This window comes from Rutilus rutilus, assembly GCF_951802725.1.
Source record: "Rutilus rutilus genome assembly, chromosome: 14".
Classification (NCBI taxonomy): Eukaryota; Metazoa; Chordata; class Actinopteri; order Cypriniformes; family Leuciscidae; genus Rutilus; species Rutilus rutilus.
Genome location: NC_140219.1, coordinates 445,001 through 454,700, shown reverse-complemented (window position 1 = coordinate 454,700; position 9,700 = coordinate 445,001). Strand labels below are relative to the sequence as shown.

General features: G+C 47.7%; 1 protein-coding gene across 7 annotated transcripts in view; it reads left to right on the top strand.

Moving 5' to 3' along the window:
• Nucleotides 1-50: 50 nt before the first annotated feature.
• Nucleotides 51-9,700, top strand: part of slc2a9l2 (solute carrier family 2 member 9, like 2) — a 41,440-nt gene continuing 31,790 nt past the window's right edge. Inside the window, exon 1 of one of the 7 annotated variants that reach the window (XM_084430261.1) lies at nucleotides 51-404. The gene's annotated coding sequence lies outside the window, so the exon portion shown is untranslated. Of the gene's footprint in view, nucleotides 405-6,083; nucleotides 6,189-9,700 lie in introns of those variants that run through there. The other 6 variants (XM_084430264.1, XM_084430259.1, XM_084430260.1 and 3 more) reach the window with 6 other exon arrangements.

Genomic DNA, 9,700 nt, shown 5'->3' with positions numbered 1-9,700 from the left:
TTTAAAAGTATTTAATATTATTATGTATTAATTATTCCAGTACATATGGTGACGTCAGCGTGATCGTGACGCGACCTGCAGTGGAACTAAAGGGCGGGAAAATGAGCGCGGGAGGGTCGCGAGCGCGTCAAATCACCGAATAATTAGCATATTAGTTGCCGAGACTGACAGGCGTCATTACAGGGTCGGAATAACCGAGTAATGATCATAATTAGCAGCGCTGTGACTGTGTGCTGACACGAAACTGGTTAAACTATACCAGCAGTCTCCAGTAGAGTGAAGAACACTTGGAAACTCGGAAAAAACTTGCAAACATGTTTACATGCTCAAAACTAATAGTAACTAAAACACGAGCGAGATGCTGTTTACACGACGCTGTGATGGAGCTGTGAGGGTTTCTCAAGGTAAGACTCGACTATTGTTCCTTCTTTCGTGACTGTTGATCTGAGAAAGACTGAAGTGCCAGCAGAAATATATCAGCGTGTCGGATTTCAGTGTTTCTCCTGCTGACCGGCAGAGGGCGCCATTACACCACACAGTCTGGGCTCGTTTATTTACTTCAAACGGGTTCATTATTCATTCTTAGCATAATCATTTTACTGAAAGTCTATATGGAGAAAAATTGGCATGATTTGAGATGTTCCAAAGACAAATCTTAAACTGCAATGGGTCACACTGCAAAACATGATGTTCTTCCTCAGTGTTTCTGTCTCGTTTTCCAGCACAAATATCCAAACATTCTTAAATCAAGACACATTTACTGGAGAAGAAGCAGAATGACTGAAGATATTAAGACTTGTTTTATGAAATGTATCAAAGAAGTGAGTTTGGGCTTAAAACAAGAACAAATATCTGCCAATCGAGTCAGAAAAATAATCTTAATTCAAAGGGAATTCTTGTTTTAAGCTCAAACTCACTTGATCATTTTTTTCCACCCACAGATTTTAGTTTGTATTTGCCATTGTGTGTGTGTGTGTGTGTGTGTGTGTGTGTGTGTGTGTGTGTGTGTGTGTGTTTCTTCAGAATCCTGAGAGTTTAAAGTGTGTTTATCCCAGATTTCCACAGTGGAGGTTTGGATCTGTTGTTTTGTGAGTTGTAGTTTTGTGTGAAGGATGTGGAGATACATTAACAATATGAAGTGAATTACAGTAATGAGACTCATGTGAGACACACACACACACACACAGGGAGAGAGAGAGACGGGTATGAGGTGAGTTTCTGTTTCTTCTGATAGATTCTGCTGTTTGTTTACAGTCAAATAAGAAACTGAGATTGAGTCAGTCAGTAGTAGGAGTGAAATGATGAAAACCATAAAGTGTGTGTGTGTGTGTGTGTGTGTGTTGTTGTGTGTATGTGTGTGTGTTCGATAAAGACCTCTGACACTCGTGCTGTAGATATTGGTGTCATAAACATCATGTGTGTTATGGCTCACTTCAGTGAATGTTTGGCACCGGATATGAGCAGATCTGGTGTTGTAGTGTACCTGACGTACACAGAGTACAGCACTCATTATCATTATTATTATCATTATATAATACAGTATGTACTCATCATTACCCCAGCTAACAGGGAATGTTCTCTCGACGTTCTGGACAAACGCTCTTCCAGTAATATTAAAGATTTCAACAAAAATATCTTAAATATCTTAAATATGTTTGGGTGAACTAACGCTTTAATGTTTGTTCAGTGTTATCTGGTCTGTAATGATGTACTAGTGCTGGGCAACGACTCATTACCATTAATCACATCCAAAATAAAAGTATGATTATCTTGTATAAACACACACATATGCATGTATATATTTCTTAAATTTATACATGAGTGTGTATTTATATATACAAAATAATCATACACAGAACACACACACACACACACACACATATATGATGTAAACAAACTTTTATTTTGGATGCGATTAATGCAAGTAATGGTTGCCCAGCCCTGACATTATTTATACATTGTTCATGTAACGTTTTTTTAAACTTCTTTACTTGTGTCAGAACGCTCAGAGATCATTCAAAAGTAATATTCCCATAATGTTTGAAGAATAATCAGTGTAATCAAGAAAATGTTTTGACAACCTTGATATTTTAGAGAACATTCAGGAATAATGTTTTCATAACTCAATGGGAACGTTAGCACAACGCTCCGTGAACATGTGTGTGTTCAGCAATGGGAACATTAGCACAACGCTCCGAGAACATGTGTGTGTTCAACAATGGGAACGTTAGCACAACGCTCCGAGAACATGTGTGTGTTCAACAATGGGAACGTTAGCACAGCGCCCCGAGAACATGTGTGTGTTCAGCAATGGGAACGTTAGCACAGCGCCCCGAGAACATGTGTGTGTTCAACAATGGGAACATTAGCACAGCGCTACGAGAACATGTGTGTGTTCAGCAATGGGAACGTTAGCACAACGCCCCGAGAACATGTGTGTGTTCAGCAATGGGAACGTTAGCACAGCGCCCCGAGAACATGTGTGTGTTCAGCAATGGGAACGTTAGCACAGCGCCCCGAGAACATGTGTGTGTTCAGCAATGGGAACGTTAGCACAGCGCCCCGAGAACATGTGTGTGTTCAGCAATGGGAACATTAGCACAACGCCCCGAGAACATGTGTGTGTTCAGCAATGGGAACGTTAGCACAGCGCCCCGAGAACATGTGTGTGTTCAGCAATGGGAACGTTAGCACAGCGCCCCGAGAACATGTGTGTGTTCAGCAATGGGAACATTAGCACAGCGCCCCGAGAACATGTGTGTGTTCAGCAATGGGAACGTTAGCACAGCGCCCCGAGAACATGTGTGTGTTCAGCAATGGGAACGTTAGCACAGCGCCCCGAGAACATGTGTGTGTTCAGCAATGGGAACGTTAGCACAGCGCCCCGAGAACATTTGTGTGTTCAGCAATGGGAACGTTAGCACAGCGCCCCGAGAACATGTGTGTGTTCAGCAATGGGAACGATAGCACAGCGCCCCGAGAACATGTGTGTGTTCAGCAATGGGAACGTTAGCACACCGCCCCGAGAACAGGTGTGTGTTCAGCAATGGGAACGATAGCACAGCGCCCCGAGAACATGTGTGTGTTCAGCAATGGGAACGATAGCACAGCGCCCCGAGAACATGTGTGTGTTCAGCAATGGGAACGTTAGCACAGCGCCCCGAGAACATGTGTGTGTTCAGCAATGGGAACGTTAGCACAGCGCCCCGAGAACATGTGTGTGTTCAGCAGTGGGAACGTTAGCACAGCGCCCCGAGAACAGGTGTGTGTTCAGCAGTGGGAACGTTAGCACAGCGCCCCGAGAACATGTGTGTGTTCAGCAATGGGAACGTTAGCACAACGCCCCGAGAACATGTGTGTGTTCAGCAATGGGAACGTTAGCACAGCGCCCCGAGAACATGTGTGTGTTCAGCAATGGGAACGTTAGCACAGCGCCCAGAGAACATGTGTGTGTTCAGCAATGGGAACATTAGCACAGCGCCCCGAGAACATGTGTGTGTTCAGCAATGGGAACGTTAGCACAGCGCCCGAGAACACGTGTGTGTTCAGCAATGGGAACGTTAGCACAACGCCCCGAGAACACGTGTGTGTTCAGCAATGGGAACGTTAGCACAGCGCCCCGAGAACACGTGTGTGTTCAGCAATGGGAACGTTAGCACAGCGCCCCGAGAACATGTGTGTGTTCAGCAATGGGAACGTTAGCACAGCGCCCGAGAACACGTGTGTGTTCAGCAATGGGAACGTTAGCACAGCGCCCGAGAACATGTGTGTGTTCAGCAATGGGAACGTTAGCACAGCGCCCCGAGAACACGTGTGTGTTCAGCAATGGGAACGTTAGCACAGCGCCCCGAGAACATGTGTGTGTTCAGCAATGGGAACGTTAGCACAGCGCCCGAGAACATGTGTGTGTTCAGCAATGGGAACGTTAGCACAGCGCCCCGAGAACATGTGTGTGTTCAGCAATGGGAACGATAGCACAGCGCCCCGAGAACACGTGTGTGTTCAGCAATGGGAACGTAAGCACAGCGCCCGAGAACACGTGTGTGTTCAGCAATGGGAACGTAAGCACAGCGCCCCGAGAACACGTGTGTGTTCAGCAATGGGAACGTTAGCACAGCGCCCGAGAACACGTGTGTGTTCAGCAATGGGAACGTTAGCACAACGCCCCGAGAACACGTGTGTGTTCAGCAATGGGAACGTTAGCACAGCGCCCCGAGAACACGTGTGTGTTCAGCAATGGGAACGTTAGCACAGCGCCCGAGAACACGTGTGTGTTCAGCAATGGGAACGTTAGCACAGCGCCCGAGAACATGTGTGTGTTCAGCAATGGGAACGTTAGCACAGCGCCCCGAGAACACGTGTGTGTTCAGCAATGGGAACGTTAGCACAGCGCCCGAGAACATGTGTGTGTTCAGCAATGGGAACGTTAGCACAGCGCCCGAGAACATGTGTGTGTTCAGCAATGGGAACGTTAGCACAGCGCCCCGAGAACATGTGTGTGTTCAGCAATGGGAACGTTAGCACAACGCCCCGAGAACACGTGTGTGTTCAGCAATGGGAACGTTAGCACAGCGCCCGAGAACACGTGTGTGTTCAGCAATGGGAACGTTAGCACAGCACCCCGAGAACACGTGTGTGTTCAGCAATGGGAACGTTAGCACAGCGCCCCGAGAACACGTGTGTGTTCAGCAATGGGAACGTTAGCACAGCGCCCGAGAACATGTGTGTGTTCAGCAATGGGAACGTTAGCACAACGCCCCGAGAACACGTGTGTGTTCAGCAATGGGAACGTTAGCATAGCGCCCCGAGAACACGTGTGTGTTCAGCAATGGGAACGTTAGCACAACGCCCCGAGAACATGTGTGTGTTCAGCAATGGGAACGTTAGCACAGCGCCCCGAGAACATGTGTGTGTTCAGCAATGGGAACGTTAGCACAACGCCCCGAGAACACGTGTGTGTTCAGCAATGGGAACGTTAGCACAGCGCCCCGAGAACATGTGTGTGTTCAGCAATGGGAACATTAGCACAGCGCCCCGAGAACATGTGTGTGTTCAGCAATGGGAACGTTAGCACAGCGCCCCGAGAACATGTGTGTGTTCAGCAATGGGAACGTTAGCACAGCGCCCGAGAACATGTGTGTGTTCAGCAATGGGAACGTTAGCACAACGCCCCGAGAACACGTGTGTGTTCAGCAATGGGAACGTTAGCAAACCCCCCCGAGAACACGTGTGTGTTCAGCAATGGGAACGTTAGCATAGCGCCCCGAGAACACGTGTGTGTTCAGCAATGCCGTTCTGACTTTTAATCTTTCTCAGGATATGAATAATTAAATTATCACTAGTTAAAATGTTAATTCCTGATGATGTCATCACTCACAGAAATCACATTCTTGCTATTTCCACTAGTAAAAACTTTAATTCTTGATATCTGTGATTGTATTTTCACTAGTTAAATGTAATTCACATTCAATTGTTGATATCAAGAACAATTGAATTTGAATGGCAGCTTATGGTGAAAATACAGCACAGATATCAAGAATTAAAGTTTTTACTAGTTGAAATTCCAGTTTCACAAATCAGAAATACAATTCTTACTAGATCAACTTCAGGATAATAAACCAGGAATTAACATGTTTATTTACTGGTGGAAATGTAATTGTTACCTGTAGAATATTGAATATCTATATGGAATATCTCACTGGCACATATTTATTCTTGTTTTAAACACAAACTCACTTCATTTTGATACATTTTTAATTAAACAAGACTTCATATCTTCAGTAATTTTGTTTCTCCAGTAACTGTATACTGATTTAAGAATGTTTAGATGTTTGTGCTGGAAAACGAGACAGACACACTAAATAAAAAACACATGTACGGCAGTGCCGGTGAAGCTGGATACACATGTAATAGTGAGCTGTGGTTCATCTGTCAGTGATATTGAGGATTATGAAGGGAAGATGATCTGATGATTGAGGTGAAAGAGAGTTTGGAGAATCACTGAAACAACACCTGAGATCACAGCGGGACGCGTAACATGACCAGTTCACTGCTGCTTTTGTTGGACTTCGTCCTGAGATACACACACACACACACACACACACACACAGAGAGAGGTGTGTTTATGAGCGAGTGAGATCTGCTGCTCATTCACTCCACGCTGAAGATCCAGACGAGCTGTTCGGGAGGTTTGTGCTCTTCAGTCAATGTGTGTGAGTGAGTGAGTGTGTGTGTGTGTGTGTGTGTGTGTGTGTGTGTGTGTGTGTGTGTGTGTGTGTGTGTTTGTGTGTGTGTGTGTGTGTGTGTGTGTGTGTGTGTGTGTGTGTGTGTGTGTGTGTGAGTTAATCATTCAGTTAGACGTGACTCTGGCCTGTTCTCACACACACTCTTTGCTGGTTTTCTGCTGGTTTTACACTGAGCTGATGATGTTTGATTTCAAGCTCATTTTGTTTAAAACATACAAAACAAAATGCAGTATTAATGATGCACTCAGTATTTGTTTCCTCATAAATTTTGGCGGACATGTTAAGATGATGACCCCTCCTTGAACTGGCACCTTATCGTGGTGGAGGGGTTTGAGTACCCGAACGATCCTGGCAGCTATGTTGTCCGGGCTATATGCCCCTGATAGGGTCTCCCAAGGCAAACAGGTCCTAGGTGACGGGTCAGACTAAGAGCGGTTCATAAGCCCATTATGAAGCAAATAAAAACAAGGACCGAGACGTCGCCCGGCATGGCACAGCCGGGGCCCCACCCTGGAGCCAGACTCGCATGCGAGCGCCTGGTGGCCGGGCTCAGCCCGAAGGAGTGACGTGGGGCCGCCCTCCCGTGGGCACACCACCTGCAGGAGGGACCGTAAGAGGCCGGTGCATAGTCGGATCAGGCGGCAGCCGAAGGCGGTGGCCCCGATGACCCGATCCCTGGACACGGAAACTAGCTCTAGGGACATGAAATGTCACCTCGCTGGCGGGGAAGGAGCCTGAGATTGTGCGGGAGGTTGAGAGGTACCGACTAGAGATAGTCGGGATCACCTCCACGCACGGCTTGGGCTCTGGAACCACACTCCTTGAGAGAGGCTGGACTCTCTACCACTCTGGAGTTGCCCATGGTGAGAGGCGGCGGGCTGGTGTGGGTTTGCTTATAGCCCCCCAGCTCAGCCACCATGTGTTGGAGTTCACCCCGGTGAATGAGAGGGTCGCTTCCCTGCGCCTTCGGGTCGGGGATAGTTCTCTCACTGTCGTGTGTGCCTACGGGCCGAATGGCAGTGCAGAGTACCCGGCCTTCTTGGGGTCTCTGGGAGAGGTGCTGGAAAGTGCTCCGACTGGGGACTCCGTTGCTCTACTAGGGGACTTCAACGCCCACGTGGGCAGCGACAGTGACACCTGGAGGGGCGTGATTGGGAGGAACGGCTCCCCTGATCTGAACCCGAGCAGTGTTCTGTTATTGGACTTCTGTGCTAGTTACAGCTTGTCCATAACAAACACCATGTTCAAGCATAAGGGTGTCCATCAGTGCATGTGGCACCAGGACACCCTAGGCCAGAGGTCGATGATCGACTTTGTGGTCGTTTCATCTGACCTCTGGCCGTATGTCTTGGACACTCGGGTGAAGAGAGGAGCGGAGCTGTCAACTGATCAACACCTGGTGGTGAGTTGGATCCGATGGCGGGGGAGGAAGCTAGACAGACTCGGCAGACCCAAACGTACTGTGAAGGTCTGTTGGGAACGTTTGGCCGAATCCCCTGTCAGAGAGATCTTCAACTTCCACCTCCGGCAGAGCTTCTACCGGATCCCGAGGGAGTCTGGAGATATTGAGTCTGAGTGGACCATGTTCTCCACCTCCACTGTCGACGCTGCCACTCGGAGCTGTTTACAGTGGAGCAGCTGTTGACCTCAACTGGGGATGTCGTCGGACGGTGGAAGGAATACTTTGAGGATCTCCTCAATCCCGCCGACACGTCTTCCATTGAGGAAGCAGAGGCTGAGGACTCAGAGGTGGACTCGTCCATCACCCAAGCTGAAGTCACAGAGGGAGTCAAGAAGCTCCTCAGTGGCAAGGCTCCGGGGGTGGATGAGATCCGCCCTGAGTACCTCAAGTCTCTGGATGTTGTGGGGCTGTCTTGGCTGACATGGCTCTGCCACATCGCGTGGCGGTCGGGGACAGTACCTTTGGACTGGCAGACCGGGGTGGTGTTTCCTGTTTTCAAGAAGGGGGACCGGAGGGTGTGTTCCAACTACAGGGGGATCACACTTTCTCAACCTCCCCGGGAAAGTCTATGCCAGGGTACTGATACCGATAGTAGAACCTCAGATTCAGGAGGAACAGTGCGGTTTTCGTCCTGGTCGTGGAACACTGGACCAGCTCTATACCCTCTCCATGGTGCTGGAGGGTTCATGGGAGTTTGCCCAACCAATTGCCCAACCAATCCAATTTGAAGAAGGCATTCGACTGTGTCCCTCGCGGCGTCCTGTGGAGGGTGCTCTGGAAGTATGGGGTCCGGGGCCCTTTGCTAAGTGCTGTCCAGTCCCTGTATGACCGGAGCAGGAGCTTGGTTCGCATTGCCGGCAGTAAGTCAGACTTGTTCCCGGTGCGTGTTGGACTCTGGCAGGGCTGCCCTTTGTCACCGGTTCTGTTCATCATTTTTATGGACAGAATTTCTAGGCGCAGCCAGGGGCCGGAGGGGGTCAGGTTTGGGGACCACACGATTTCGTCTCTGCTCTTTGCGGATGATGTTGTCGTGTTGGCCCCTTCAGACCAGGACCTTCAGCATGCACTGGGACGGTTTGCAGCCGAGTGTGAAGCGGCTGGGATGGGAATCAGCACCTCCAAATCCGAGGCCATGGTTCTCAGTCGGAAAAGGGTGGCTTGCCCACTTCAGGTTGGTGGAGAGTTCCTACCTCAAGTGGAGGAGTTCAAGTATCTTGGGGTCTTGTTCACGAGTGAGGGAAGGATGGAACGGGAGATTGACAGACGGATCGGTGCAGCTTCTGCAGTAAAGCGGTCGATGTGCCGGTCTGTCGTGGTGAAGAAGGAGCTGAGCTGCAAGGCGAAGCTCTCGATTTACCGGTCAGTCTACGTTCCTACTCTCACCTGTGGTCATGAGCTGTGGGTCATGACCGAAAGGATAAGATCCCGGATACAGGCGGCCGAAATGAGCTTTCTCCGCAGGGTGGCTGGGTGATCCCTTAGAGTGTCCAGGGAGAGGGAAGTCTGGGCGTCTCTGCTTAGACTGATGGATGTTAAGATGACCATATCAATAAAGATTAGTACAAATTATTATGATTATTAAACACTGTAAAAAAAAAAAACGGATATTTTTATCCTGAGTATCTTTAACAAAAAAATGCCATTTCAGTCTTTTTACTTCAAAATTTCACATTTTAATTCAGTGTTACTTATTAGTAAATCATTTTTGTGATTCTGTGAATGTTTTAAAGTAAAGGAGTGAGGAGGAGGATGAAGAGGAAAGTGTGCTGGAGTGATCCTGTGAAAATTACTGTATATTCATTCATTTATTTATTTATGACTGTTATGTTATCAGTGTTATGGTTAACTAGAACTATATAAGAAATGTTTTTACTTAAAATAAATTAAGTAAATTGTCTTGTTTTCAGTTAGTTTTACATATTGTACTAAAATAAATACAACAAACTGAATTAAAATTTTATAAATTAATAAAACCTTTTGTTAAACTAACTAA